The sequence below is a fragment of the Phodopus roborovskii genome, unplaced genomic scaffold (genome assembly GCF_943737965.1).
Source record: "Phodopus roborovskii unplaced genomic scaffold, PHOROB, whole genome shotgun sequence".
NCBI lineage: Eukaryota > Metazoa > Chordata > Mammalia > Rodentia > Cricetidae > Phodopus > Phodopus roborovskii.
Window position 1 is genome coordinate 1,042,363 of NW_026126542.1, and position 15,871 is coordinate 1,058,233.

Sequence of the window (15,871 nt, forward strand, 5' to 3'; positions counted from 1 at the left end):
CCGAATCTTCACGTTCTTTCCATGGCCACAGTTTGCCTCCCAGGCCTGCGGTTGCAGGCTGCTGTCTGTGGTTGGGCTGGTTGGTGAGCTGGCTCCAGCTTTGCTTCAGAGTTTCCGTTGGCCTCCAACGGCCAAGCCCCTTCAGTGTCCTCAGCTGCTTTGGCCTCAGACAGGCTCTGTGCTCAGCAAAGGCCTCTCAGTGATTTTGTTTTCAGTAAAAAATTTTAATAGTGAGATTTCTTTTTACCTTCAAAAACCAATTCCGTGGTGTTAGGCAGTTGGAGGCATCAGACTGACTCTATAGAGAAGACATTTCCTAAAAGTAAAATCTAGTCCTTGGGGTGAGGAGGCTGTAAACATGGAATACTGAGTCGCTTAGCCACACAAGAGTACTAGGAGCATGAGGGTTTTCTTTAAACCCAGGAAGATTTGAATTTGTTTGAAATGCATGCCACACAAACTCAATAAATAGTCAGACACAGGTAAGAATACAGAGGGAAAAGCAGCACATACACCAAATGAATGCATTGTCAGAGAGCCCTGGAACTTCAAAATTCTGTTGCTTTTGGTATGTGTGTGTGTGTGTGTGTATGTGTGTGTGTGTGTGTATGTGTGTGTGCGTGCGTGCGTGCGGCGTGTGTGTGTGTGTGTGTGTGTGTGTGTGTGTGTGTGTGTGTTCCTGTGTGCACAGACACCACAGGTCAATGTCAGGGTCTTTCTCTACTGCTTTCCACATGACAGGGCCTTTCCTTGAATCTTGCTCAGTCCTTGGCTACACTGACTTCCCAGTAAGCTCAGAGCATGGCTTGTCTCTCCTCTCCACCCCACTGCTAGCGCTGGATCACAGGCACATGTTACTACTCCCTGCCCTCTCCCCTTTTTTTCTTATGTGGCTGCTGGGGATCTGAACTCGGGGCCTCCTGCTTGTGCAGCAAGCATGTTACCTACTGAGCCATCTCCCTAGCACTGACAGTGATTTAAAAGAAAAAATTCTATTAGCATATATCATTTGTATGACATCATTGTGACATTTCCACCCAAGAACTTCAATCATATCCGCTCATCTTTTAACCTTCTTTGGCTCCCTCTCTGCCCCGAATAGCACCTCTGCCAACCATTATACATCCTTCTAGTCCCACATATGATAGAAACCATGTGGCATTTGTCTCTCTGAATCTGGTTTGCTTCACTTAATGTGAAGCTATTTAGCTCCATCTCTATTCCTGCAAATGACACAACTCCATTCTTGTGTGCAGCTGAATAATACTCTGCTGTGTTTATACGCCACATTCTCTTCTTTCAAAAGTATCTATTTATGTGGGTAGTAGTAGTATTAATAATATGCCTGTGGTGTGTGTGGGGTAAGTGAGCACACATATATGTGCATCCATGTGCATTCCATAGCCTGCACGTGGGGACTAGGGGACAGTTTTGGGGAGTTTGTTCTCATCTTCCACCATGAGATCCAGGGATGGAACTCAAAGCATCAGACTCACACAGCAAGTGCTCTTCATGGCTGAGCCCACCTCCCAGGCCCCCAGCTACATTTTCTATATCCACTCATCCACAGATGGCGTCAGCATGACTTTGTGACCTGATAGAAACAGTGTTGCACTGTTAATTTGCTTACAAACAGAATAAAATCACATGCCCCTTCCCTGTTCACAAGCATAGTGTGAGCAGCCCTCACTGTGCCTTAACAACCATAGAGAATGCAGTGGAGCCAACACCATGCTGACCACTGAATGCTGTGGTATTAGATTATGTGCGGAGATTTTTACTCTGCAAGGGGCTGCTGAGATGCCTGTATCCCATGACTCCCTGAGGAATTCTGGAGCCCACAGTGGAAGTCCTCACAGGTAGTAGATGATGCATTATATCAGTTTGCCTTCCTATCACCAACTAGGACATGCAATCCCTCACAAAGGCTGACTCACCCTTCCATAAACACATCTGCAACAAATGGTGAGCAATGAGGGTGAAGGCAGTATGAAGACCAAATTCTGAGGGCCATCGTGGTTTTCCTCACACAGCCCTTAAATGATTTAAAGTTACTTTATCACCATGTCACAGATGAAGAAACAATGACTCAGGGACCAACTTGCCTCTTTGATGGAACTCAGAGGTAGAGAGACTTCAAATCTATTCTAGAGCAGTGGTTCTCAACCTTCCTAACGCTGCAACTTTTAATATGATTCCTCATGTTGTGCTGACCCCAACCATACAATTATTTTCACTGCTACTTCATAGCTGTCATTTTTCTCTGTTGCAAATCTTAATGTAAATATCTGATATGTAGGATATATGATATGCAACTCCTGTGAAAGGGTTGTTCAATCTTCAAAGGCATGATGAACCACTACTCTAGTGGTTACACTAGGATGAATGTTTCAAAGGGTAAGACCGATCTTGGGGTTGGGAAACAGTAAATATGTCAAGGGTTATATTACAGAAAAGGTAAAATACTGTGTCTGATGCAATGCTTTGGTCTGACTTCATTATCATAGTTCATAGTGCAGGCCCAAGGCCCCTCTGGGAATTAAGCTAGACAAACCAGTGATGGTGCCTCATGGGAGTAAGCATGATGGGGGCAGATCTTTCTTTCTCAAGATCAGATTTTATTTGAAGAGTAAGTAACACCTCGAGCCAGAGTATGGATGGCACTGTATTAATTTATTGGGACCCACCAGCAATCATCTTTGCTTCTAATTTCTTCTAAATATTTGTTCTTTCTCAAGGCAAAGGACAGCATACAACTTTGTGCTAATTTACTCTAAACTCAGCAGATTCTAAAGCAGCTTGACATCTTTTTATAGTCCTCTGGGGGGTAACAAAACCATTACACTCATCTAATGTTGGTCTTTGTTGTAACATTTTGATAAATAAGGCCCTGCTCTGAAATAACTATGTTCTTTTGATATTCTTCACTTACTTCTTTTCCAACAGTGTCCCAAATAGTTGGCTACAAATATTTCTGTTAATGAGATAGCCTGGAAATAGTACCATTGTGATTCTAGGCAATATAGACAATTTCACTGTGTGTTTGAGCCCCACTTTTGCTGAAATAGTAAATCTCATAACAGCCTTGGGTGGCAAATATATGGGGAAGCTTTTTTTAAAATATAATTAAGTTACTTGAACATACCCACTGGCTATTTTAACATTGTAACTCTAACTTAGTCTTGGGTTACCTTAAGTAACCTTAAGAGTGACCTCGAAGGACTAATAAACTTAAAAACAAACAAACAAACAAAAAAAAAACAAAACAAAAACCACAGCCTCTCTGGTTTGAAGAAAACATGACCATGACAATATGATTAAATCCTCCCTCTGTGTCTCTGTAATTTGGTTACAAATGAGCCTGGATGTTCAGTGCCTAGAATGGACACTCATACTGTATTAACAAATTATTTCATGGAATGAAATTCTTACTCTTTTGTTCTAATGACATAATGGTGTTTTGGTGTTTCTTGAACAATTCATTTTGAACTATTAAACACCTGCTGAGTTTGTAAATTTTACTTATATTGTCTTCGGGAGTGGGCAAGCTGTTTTCTAAGACAGGGCTGTGCATATTTTCAGAGTAACATATATGATTAGACTAAGTGAATGAGAATGTTGGTTACCTCCTCACCAAAGTGCTTTGGAAGAGAATAGGTCTTGCAGATTGTTATTATTCCCAGTTTATCCAACTGTGCTTTCCTGGTAGAATCTAACTTACTTCTCTACCATCTGCAGTTCCTGAAGCTAATTCTGATACCAAAATGTTAAATCTCACTAAAGTTGAGTATGTATGTTACCCATTGGAAGTTATGCTGTGAGACTAACCATCAGGGAGAAACATATACCTTCATGGAGGACTGGCTATCACACAACCAGGCATTATGAGCAGAAGGAGCATGACGAACTGATATGCATCCATGCAATGTGGCCTGAAGATTACAGCATCCTCTAGGAACTGCTGGCAGCCTTGCACTTGCTTTAAGCATATGGAGAGAGACATTCTAGCACTCCTAGATTCTCACTTCCTTAAATCCTTCAGGATATTCAGATCAAGGGAACCTTGGGGAAATTCTGTGACTTCAGTCAATGTATCCATCTTATTTCCTTCTCTTATGTTAGTGTTATAGTTAAGGCTTCAAGTACTTTGTTGAATAGTTCTGAACTTAGTGGAACTGCTTTGAGATTTTTCTCTGTTTTAACATAATGTTGACTATAGGTCAACATTGTATATAGTCTTTGGCATTGAGATATGATCCTTCTCTTCCTAGTCCCTTTGACGATTTACCAAGAAGAGATATTGATTTTTGTCCAAGACCTTTTCAATATATACTTAGATGATGCTATGGTTTCTATGCTTGAGTCCATTCATGATCTTTACTGATTCATATGTTGAACATTTCCCATAATTTTTGGAACAAAGCTAACTGGATCATAATTACTGATCTTTTTTATATCACCTTGGATTTCATTTTAATGTGCTATAGTAAGACTTTTTGTGTCTCTCTTCGTTGGGGATATAGTCTGTAACTTTCTTGGTTATCTGTCTGATTTTTGATATCACACAATACTAGCTCCTTTTAAAAAAATTGGTAATGCTTCTTCATTTTCTATTTGATGAAATGATACTAAAAGGATTAGCGTCACATCTTTAAAGCTCTGGTAGAACTCTGTAGTAAATTTATCTGCACATGATGTTCTTAGTTAAAAGATTTCTTTACAGGCCAGGCAGTGGTAGCAGTGGTGCACACCTTTAGTCCCAGCACTCGGGAGGAAGAGGCAAGAGGATCTCTGTGAGTTTGAGGCCAGCCAGGTCTACAGGGTGAGTTCCATGACAGGCTCCAAAGCTACACAGAGAAAGTCTATCTCGAACACCCAGAAAAAAAAATATTATTATTCTTGAAATTTCATTGCTTACTATTTACTTCATTAATTTCAACATGTCACATGTATCTATTCATATTTTTTTATGATTTTCTAATTTAGAGGAATATAACATTTTAAGGTGTGATCTTATAATTTCTGAATTTCATTAGTTGTAATGGTTCTCTTTTCATCTATAATTTTAATCTTCTCTTTTTTTATTGGTTAGTTTTCCTAAGGGCATCTTGATTTTGTTTAGCTTTTCAAAGAACTCTTTCTTTCGTTGATATTTCAAAAGTTATTTGTATCTCATTAATTCCTACTTTGTTTTTTTAAAAGAGATTTTTATCAGTACATGAGTATCTACTGTGTCTGTGTGTTTGTTGCTCTCAGATAGATACCTAGAACTGGAGTTACAGACAGTTGTCAGCTGCCATGTGGGTCCTGGAAATTGAACTTGAATTCAGTAGAGTAGCCACTGTGCATTACCACTGAGCCATCTGTCCAGCCCTAAAGGCCCTGTTCTTAACTAATTCCTTTCATCTGCTGCCTCTGGGTTTGGTTTGCTTTTGCTTTCTCGAGGCTTTAAGTTATTTATTTGTGATCTCTCTGACTTCTGTTTTAATGTGGGAACTAATTGTAAACTTCCCTATAGGACAATTTCATTGTTTCCCATAGACGTGGCTATATTGTATTTCATGTTCACTTAATTCTAGGAATTTCTTCTTGATTTTGTCAATGACCCACTCATCATTCACTACTTTATACTTCGATCTCTTTGAGTTTGTATATTTTCTATAGTTTCTTTTGTTGTTTTATTATTATCAGATAGAATACAAGAAGTTATTTCAATTTTCCTATATTTGTTAAGACTTGCTGTATGACCTGACATATAATCTATTTTAGAGAAAACTCCATGTGCTGATGTGAAGAATTATGTTCTATACTATGTAGATAGAATGTTCTGTAGTTGTCAGTTAGGTCTTTTTGATCCATGGCATCATTTAAATCCAATGTTTCTCTGTGTATTTTTTATATGTTGGCCTCTGTTTGGGACAGTGGGATTTGAAGACACTCACTTTTATTGTAGTGGTATTGATCGGTGACTGCATCTAATAAAATTTGTATTATATAACTGGGTGAGCCTGTGTTCATTACACATATGCTTAGAATTATATCAGGTTGACCAACCTAGAACAAGCAGCAAGCACTCTTAACCCAGCCCCATGCTCAAGCTTACAATATTTCCAGCATTGATAAATACATATCATTTTAAACATGTGTTATAAGTTCCTGTATTGCTTAATAGGATTAAATTGTAGGAGTATTTAAATTGATAACAGATATTGCCATATTGGCCTGTATAGAACACACTCACATTTGACTATTGCAATGTACAGGGAGGCCCCACATCTTCACAAAATAGTGTTCTTAAATATTCTGGGATTTGCTAATACAGCTGCACTTTTAGTTTTGTCTGGTTTTCAGGTTTGTTATTTGTGTAAATGTGAGGCTGGATTCTGCTTTCCTGTGTTTAAGGCCACTTGACTAAACCCCTAGAAGGCATTTAAGCACCATGTTAATATAAGACAAATGTTGAGGTGAGCAAAAAGGTGAGGTACTCCACATTTAGAAACCTAAAGACTTTCAATAATTCCAAATGCCTCTTTTCCTTGAGTCCTGACAGAGTGAGCTGTAAGCTTTCTGTCCCTTAGTGGTTGCTGGAGTTCTGATGTTTCCCAGACCCATCCAGAGATTCTCGGGTGGGGAAGCACCCTGATATGTATGATTATGTAAATTCCCATGACGATATCTACCCTTTGCCAAGGAACCTCTCAGCAAGAAAAATGTCCCTCATTTGAGGTTGTCATCATTCTGCAACTCTATCTCTCTCTATCTCTTTCTCTCTCTCTTTCTATCTCTCTCTCTCCAGATCTGAAGTGAATGATTGATCTTTGGGTGTTCAGGGTACTTTTGCAGTCCTTTCCATTGTGCTTCTACTGTTTCCTTTACACACACACACACACACACACACACACATACACACACACACACACACACACACACACACACACACACACACACACACACACACACACACACACCCCTAATATTTTAGTTTATAGATTCCTGGGGTACATGGCAGTCTAGACTTTTATAGTGGCACTGTATAATAAACAACAGAGAATGGCAGCAAAATTCTGAAGGCAAGAAGAAACAAACTGGCATGGTTGAAGAGGCCCCTGTACTGAAACCAGAAAACCGGCCAGGCACTTAATCTGGCCAAGGGCTTGTTTGTTACTCAACGTGCAGAGAATGGGTGTCTTCATCTGAAACCAAACTGTCCTAAAAGTCGAGAGAAAGAACGGGCTCAATGCACATTTATAAACAAAGTCATGTTCATAGGTATTGGGGTGCTACGGATTATACAGATGTGGAGAAACAGCTACTTAGTCCACCCCAGTGAACAAGCTAAGAAATGGATCCACGTTCTTTCCCATTTCAAGTCCAATGTACTTTGAACTCTCCTGTGCTCTATACTGCTTAGCTGGTATTAAAGGCCACATCCTGGTGTCTGCTTATTTAAGGTTCATATGGTTCTCTGTGGTTGTACTCTGTGCCAGGGAACAGCCTGGGCACCTAGGAGAAACCACCAAATCTACTAAATTCTTCCTTTGCTTAAAAAGATATTATCCTACTTAATTTCTAAGTAGTAAGTTGCTACATGGTTGGAATTCGCTGAATCATCAAAGCCTACGGCTAGTATTTAGTGCTTGCTATTTAATGCATCTTAGGCTGGTTCTAATCACTCCCCATGCAGTATCTTATTTCATCCTAGGAGAGGGTGGCTGTTTTCACCTCTTGTTTACAGAAGAAAGTGAGATTTTGAGAGTCCAGTGAATTTATTTCAAGTCCCAGAAGTGGTGACTGGTATCACTGAAATTTGAACCCATGCAGTTTGACTCTTGAAGCTGTGCTTAGTGACAGTACCACTACACTCCTAGCACTGAGTGAACAAACCCCTGCCAGCCACCAAATCAGTACTCTGCTGCCAAGCAAGGCTTGTCTGGGAGCAGTAAGACTTAACAAACAAAAACGTGTTAATCACGGAATTGACTGTGAGTCTCTAATAGGAAGAGACTGGGCTTTTCCTTTATTTCATTTTTGGAGAAACTGTTGAAAGATATTTAGAACTGTTCGACTTCATAAGATTTTAGGAAAAAAATCCCATCAAGGCATTTCCTTCCTGTTACCCCCTGTTCTGGAGTTTCCTTGTGCATTCATTGCTCAGAATGGTTGCCTTGAATTTGTTAGCACATTATAATGCACATTTGCTCTTAAAAGTACGCATTTTTTCCCTCCCACTACAATGGCAAATTTTGTTTTAGCTATCTATTCATCACTGCAAAAACTAATTCCTTTCAACGGGGTAGCATAATAAAGGTTCACACAACAGCAAGGAAGGAAACCCAGTCAGCCCCATGATCCCTCCTCTCTGAAAATAGAATGATACATCGTGAATATGACCCTACATTCTAAACAAAACTTACTCTTTGGAATATATTAATTGGTTCATTTTAGAAGAATGGCTTAGTAACTGTGTTTTAACTACTTAAAATGATAATCACCAGTCTGCCTGTCTTTCATCTGCAGTTAAATGCTGCACTGAACTACAATTATTCACTGTAGTCTCTACTGTAATGAAATTCATTAATGATGGCATATTTAGAGCTTATATAGAAAAGGTCATCTTCTTTTGTATATTGTCCTCCTTTAATTAAGTTGGAGGTCTTTGAAAGCAATTTAAGCCTGAAAGTCTTGATGGATTTATCATTTTCCTCTTAGAATAAATGAAATGCCACTTGTATATAAAGGATAAAGTTCTTCAACTCCAGAGTGATCTTTGAAAGTCATGCATTTGAGAGGTTCTTGGAAAAGCATGTCTGAATTCAGCCTTGCAGCTTAATTGCATGAGGATGAACAAGATTAGGAAACAAAAACAAGGGTTATGGCAAGATGGGAAGATTGGCCCTCTTGCTCATTTGCTGAGTTACTTCCCCTCCTCTGTATTCAATACTAACAGGGTCACTAAGACAACAGGAGGCAGGATGCAATGGGTGGAGTTGCATTTGCAACTGGGAACCAGTGTGTTTAGACCTTTGAAAGCCATAACAGGGGCCATGCTAGCAGTTATATATACAGTTTTGTTTGATTATTTGGACTAACATTTGTACACAAAAGTGAACATTTATTGATGATTCTTGCTGAATATGTTATTTTGCAGACTCTCTATGAATTTGAAAGGAACAAATGTCTTGCATTTCATTTTCACATGTAGCAGACAGGCCAGAGTGAACTTAATGAACTTCCCAAACACTTGACAGTAAGGCTGCACTGAAGAGACTTGTTCAAGGTCAATGGGAGATGAAGGAAGTGGGTGTTAAAATATCCTATGCTAATTATCATTTGGCTATTCTTCTCTTCTTTGTTTGCATTTTTGTTGACAGTGTGTTTTTTTTTTTCTTTCCCTCTGAAGTAGAAGAAAGTGATTCTGAAAACCTTTTTCCAAATAAAGCAAGCTGCAAACAAATCTATTCCACTCTTCTTGATTTCAAGTAAGATAAATTGCTAGGCGTTCGTCTCTAAACACAGCTATTGCCACTGCTGTGTCTCACACAGACTATCAGTGACAGTCAGCTCACAGGAGGGAAAGTGAGGCAGCAATGAGACGATGGGGAAGCCTTATAGAGTCCTTCCTGTTACACTCCGGGAAGAATTACAAGGCCCGAATTGGTTTCAGTTCTCTTCCAGATCTGCAGCATGTCATAACTTTGTACCCACTGAGAATGCTTTTTCTGGGGAAAGACTCATTACTCATGGTGATTCTAAATGTTTTCCAGAGACTTTTCTACTGCCTCCATTTATTTCACCTTGCGGGTAGAAATTTTCATTCAAGGATGTTGATGAACCTAGAAAGCAACTACACCCCTGTACAATATGTGGATGTGTGTGTGTGTGTGTGAGTGTGTGTGTGTGTGTGTGTGTGTGTAAGAGAGAGAGAGTGAGAGAGAGAGCAAGAGCATGTACATGTGTGTATCTGCACACATAAATGAAACCAGTGAGAGATGGTCTCTCACTGAACCTGGAACTCAACCTGTCTCTGCTTACCCTGAACTGGAATCAGAGGTGCATGCTGGTATACCTGCTGTGTGTGAGTGTGCATGTGCATGTACGTGTGTGTGTGTGTGTGTGTGTGTGCACATACATGCATGTGAATACGTGTGTGTGTAAATGTACTAGGGACTGAATTCCTCATTCTTACATAGCAAGCACTTTACTGACATTTTCATTTCCCCAGTCCCACTACAAGGATTCTTAAAAAAATCCTAAATCTTAGCAGGGCCCTTTAGATCTTCACCATGACTGTTAGAAATTGAGGGAAACCACAGAAAGGCAATGGCACCAGCAAGTATTTAAGGTTAGAGAATATAGATTCCATATGGAGGACCAACAACTAAACTTTCAATAACTTCTCATCAAATGCAATAGAGGCCAGAGCATGATAAAATAAGTATTTGCATATCACATTTGGAAACAAACCTCTGGGGGAGTCTATAAGGACACTTCTAGAAAAATTTAACAAAAATTCATGGCACAATTCCATAGGCTAGGGACTGAATTAATGATAATAATAATAAAAAAAAGCAGTGTTCATATCTGTTTCCTGGCTATAGGTGCAGTGTAACCAAGATCCATCTTCTCTGCCATGGTAGACCATTTCCCTTCTTAAACGCTGAGCTCAAATAAACCCTTCCTTAAGTTGCTGCGGTTGGGCATTTTGACAAAACAGAAAGAAAAGTAGCTGATATGGAGTTCTTTCCTTTTGCCCCAACTATGTACATGTACACTTCCCAGACCCTCATATTTTAATAGTCACATTATTGTTTTATTAGTTCAATCATCAATATTTGCATATTATAAGTCTGATTGGTTTTTTTTTGAGTGTGTATGTCTTGAATTTGCCTTTTGAAAGGTGTTAAGATCTTCTTGTTCCCCTTTGCCTGATAGTTCTTAAAGCTATGCCTTTGTAGGAGTCTATTTCATGCATTGAGAATCTCGTGAGCTATTCAATCTGGAAGCTCACAGAGTTTTTCTTAAATCATTAATGTTTTTTCCTTTCATTTTCTTTATTGTCTATTTTTGCAACTTTATGTAGGTATTGCCTTTCTAGATTGCTTAATACAATGTTGTTTGGGTTTGTTTTGAGACAGGGCTGGCCTTGAAGTCACAGAGACATGCCTGCTTTTGCTTCCTCATTAATATGATGGTCTAAAATATAGTGTACAATTTAATATGTTTCTATATAAAAGTGAACATAAATACATAGTTATATTCTATATAATCATTGGTTCTGTTTTCTTTCAATTGCTTTTTCACTGCTTCCTAGGAGTTAGATTCAATACACCCTTCCAAGCTTTCTGTGGAGAGTTTCAATTCTGCCATGTTTTTAATCTCTGAGAGTTCTTTTGTTTCCTGAATGTTGCTTTTAAAGTAACATTCCAATCTTGTTTCTGGGAATTCATATCACTGTTCATCTCTTTAAGGACATTAATAACTTTATTTTGAAGTTTTCTCTCCCAACATAGTTTATTTTTCCTCCAACCTGTTTCATTTATTTATTTTCTCTGTAGTTTGCCTGGTTGATCTCTATCTTGCAAGTTAGAGTCCTTCATTGTCTGTCTTGGGTGTCTGATCGTGTTTATTTGTGGGAGGTTCTGAGTAAGTGCCAGGGCAGTCTTCTGGCTGAGTCATATGCTTAAGAAACCTAGGTATCAGGACGGTTGTGTTTTTATTCTTGGACCCATCAGAGTCCTCAGAGATGGCTTTTCTATTTTTCCAGTTCTTTTACCAGGAAAGACAGGTTCTGGATGAAACCCTTCTGAAAGCTGAGTGAGCAGCCAGGACTCAGAGTGACTCTTCAGTGCCAGTGTCTCCAGCATTATCTCCAGTGTCTCCAGTATCATCTCCAGCGTCTCCAGCATCATCCTCTTCCATAGGATCCTGTGGTGGACACATGTGTGTAACTCAGTCTGTGTCATCCAGCCCAGTGGATTTTGTCTTACTTTCTCTGGAAAGTAAATATCATTCCTTAGCTAGGGTTGAGAAACATCATCACCAGCAAGAGGTGAGCAAAAGACTAGGGCAGCAGTGTTTCTCTGGTTCTGATCCTCCCTGATTCAAGCCATGCTTTTCATTCCCGTGCACAGCTCTGCCTGATGTTGCCACTCTCTGCATTCTTTATGATCCTTCAACAAAAAGTGAGACAGCTTCAAGTTTGACTTTCTTCAACTTGCTTGATCACTTTTTCTTGATCATGTTTCTTTTGGGGGGTTTCTAAGATTTTTATTTTTGTCTCCTTCTTTATTCTCCATTCATAAATTAAAAAAGAATTATTCATCTAGAACTTTTTGTTTTGTTTTTCAACACAAGGTTTCTCTGTGTAATAGCCCTGTCTGTCCTGGAACTTCTTTTGTAGACAAGACTGGCTGTGAGCTCACAGAGATCTGCCTGTCTCTGCTTCCCAAGTTCTGGGTCCAAAAGCATGTGCTACCACATGCTTGGCCCAGAACTTTAACCTAGAAGTCAAATCTCACAGACCTCACCCTTAGGGCAGACACATCTTAAGACTAAGGGAACTGATTTCTAGTGGGTCTAAAGGATGTTTTTCCAAGGTTCAAGAGAAAAATTGTCCTTGAAGGAAGGAATATAACAACAAAACTATCAGTAGGCACAGGAGCCTGGTGAAGACAGTGTGATCCGCAACTCTAGTGGAACTCTCCCTGTCAGTGTGAACACATCTGTAGTGGAGCTCTCTTCCCCTTCTAGAAAATTCTGATGATGCTTAGTATGGACACATCAGAAACGTAGAAGGCAGCCATGATAAAATGTGTAGACACAGCTAGAAGCCATTCCAGACCCATTGCCTTGCTCTTCAGTGAAGCTAACAGGTGAGGAGCCAGTGTCCCTCCCTATCTCCCGTGAGAATCATTCTAAATCATGAAGAGAGATATTTGGATATCTAATTTGAACCTGTTGTAAGTGACGAAATAAATACGACATCCACTAACAAAATAAAAAGTTATGTGTACATAAAATTATAAGTGTGTAATTTACATTTAATTTTTAAAAAATAAACTTTTGGGATCTGGGTAGGAATTTATAGGGGATTCTAGCTGTTTAATAATCAAGATAGCTAGCCTAAAATTCCCCTCTGTTCTCATCTCCCTGCTCTCTCTCTCAGAAAGCATTTTTATTGCCCATCCCTCGAGCTGTAATGAAGACTCAAGGTAATTCCCTTCAGCCTCTAGAAATATAACTTTGTAAGATGCTGATTCATAAATGCAATTCCATTTTGCTTTAAACACTCCACATCATCAAAAAAGATTTTCATTTTAATCCTAGAGCCATTTTCCACATGACCATTTTTAATGTCCTAAGTGTTAGTTCCTAGAATGGCATCCACGAGATAGCTGAGACCATTCATCTTTTCTGACATAACATCAAAGCTGCAGATTATTAATTGCCCAATTTGCACACATGCATTTTAATTTCTGTGCCCCCTAATTCCAAAGGCAGGATTCCATATGAAAGCCTACTTTAATAGATAAGCTGTCACATAAATTTTAAGTATAAGCCTGGACCTGTGAAAAGCTTGCACTGTGAGAAAGCAATAGCAACTGTTTATATAGTACTTGAGCATTGTGTCCAGTGCAATTTGAAGAACTTGGGCAATACGATTCAAACTAGCACTCACAACTGCCTTGTGAGATGGTAGTTACTGTTTCCATTTTAAATATGAAGAAAACAAGGGACCAATTTAATATCTTCTAGGTTCACAGACAGTAAGTGCCAGGCTACAAGTTGAAACCAGTCCACCTGACTCCTGAGTCAATGACTTCTCTCCTACCCCCGGAAAAACATAGTCCTGTTCTTTAAATAGCTTTTTATTTCTCTCCTATGAATAATACTATTACTTAACTTTGTTGATGATGTAAACATTAAGCTGTTGTGTTCTTGTCTTAGCCACTGTTCTGTTGCAGTGAAGAGACACAAGGCAGCTTATAAAAGAAAGCACTTAACTGGGGGCTTGCTTACAGTTTCAGAGGATGAGCCTGGGCATCGTGGTGGGGATGCCCAGCAGCAGACATGGTGTTAGAGCAGTAGCTGAGAGTCTACAACTGATACACAAGCCCGAGGCAGAGAGCATTAATTGGAAATGGTGTGGACTTTTTGAAAACTAAAAACCAACCCCAGTGACATACCTCCACCAACAAGGCCATACTTCTCAACATGCTTCCCAAACAGTACTACCAAGGAACCAAGATTCAAACATATGACCCATGGTGGTGGGGGGCGGGTGTCCATTTTCAAACTACTACAATTCTTAACCCAAATCAGCAGAATTATATAATACTTGGTTCTATCCCAGGAAATTTGATTTAATTGATCTGGTAAAGGCAAACTTAAAAAAAATTCTCATTTATTATTTCTCAGTGCTGAGACTCAAACACGGGACCTTTAAAATGCTGGGCAAACATTCCGCTGCCTAATTATACTTCCAACTACAACCTTTGTATTAAAAAGAACCCCCCCCCCAGATGGTTCCAGGGTAAAGCTAAAATCATAATTCACTGTCCTTGATCACTGAGGTCTCTTGTAATCCTGGAGGTTAAGTTTCTTCCTACTGGTGACCTTGGGTCACAAATCTGCAAGAACCAGTGTCATTCAACATTACGAAAATGGTCTGGACTCTTTGCACTGAGAGTTGGTATTAGTGATTGTACTGTGGCTTAGCTGCTCAGTGGCGCTGTGTCTGCAACATATATGTGCACGCACATGCACACCACCACCACTCCCAAGTCAAATTCCAGGGTCCTCTGCTTTTTCCTTGAGCCTGAGAGCTGATATAAACCTTAGCTCCCAAGTGTTTAAGAGGACATTCTAGCATGGAGGTGCCTTTGAAGCTGCTCATGATGGCTTCACAGCAGCATTGCTGCCCTTTTCCACAGCTGGCAGCTTGAAGTGCCAACAAGGTCACTATCTTCCTGCTCTCCTCTAACCTCAACACAAGCTAAGCTGCAGAGGGCCCAGAGTACCACACGGCTTTCAGGGAAGAGATTTGTCCAGGTTTTCTAATGGCTCAGCTTTTCTTCTCAACCCAGACTGGAGTCCATGGAGCTGATCTGGGACAGACTAAGGCAGCAGGCACCAGGCTGTGTCATAATCTGTTTCCCTCCATACACAAGCCTAGGCTTCTACTGGTCAAGTTCTCCTCTACCCTGCCACCCCCTTCTCCTGCCTCTCATGACTGTGAACTTGTAGCCTCTCCCCTCTGGTTTGTGAAATATTCTGCTCTCATCACCAAAAGGTCTCTTTACAACCAGTTCAAATTTTTGCTTCTCTTTGTGTTCTGTGAACCCAGGGCACATCTGGGAAGCTGATTCATCTCCACAGCTGTCTCTCTGGAGCCAGAATCTCAGCTCAATTCTCTTTCTACTAACTGATGAAATGCAGCTTAGGCAAAAAGCCAGACTGGGTGTCTACAAGAATATGCCATTCCTTAGTCTTCCCTCAGCATGCATTTACTGAGCACAGAGAGAAAGTGGGCTGGCTTGCTCTTAAAACCTCAGCTTCTATTGTAAACACCAGCGACATAAACAAGGTGATTACACTACAGAATGCTGTGGTGTGACTGTGCCATAACCCACCCCCAGCTGCCCACACATACAGGACACCCTGCCAGGTTCCAGTGTTAAATTATCACCTTAAGGTAATGGTATTAGGAAGTAGAGATAAGTGGGTTGTGGAAACAGAGCCCTTGTGGATGGAATTAAAATTCTTATGAAATGTCTCCAGAGAGACCCTTTATCTCTTATGACGTGTGAGGACATGCCTGTGATGTTTTGTTACAGCAGCCTGGGAAGACACGGTTTAAGGAGATAGAAGC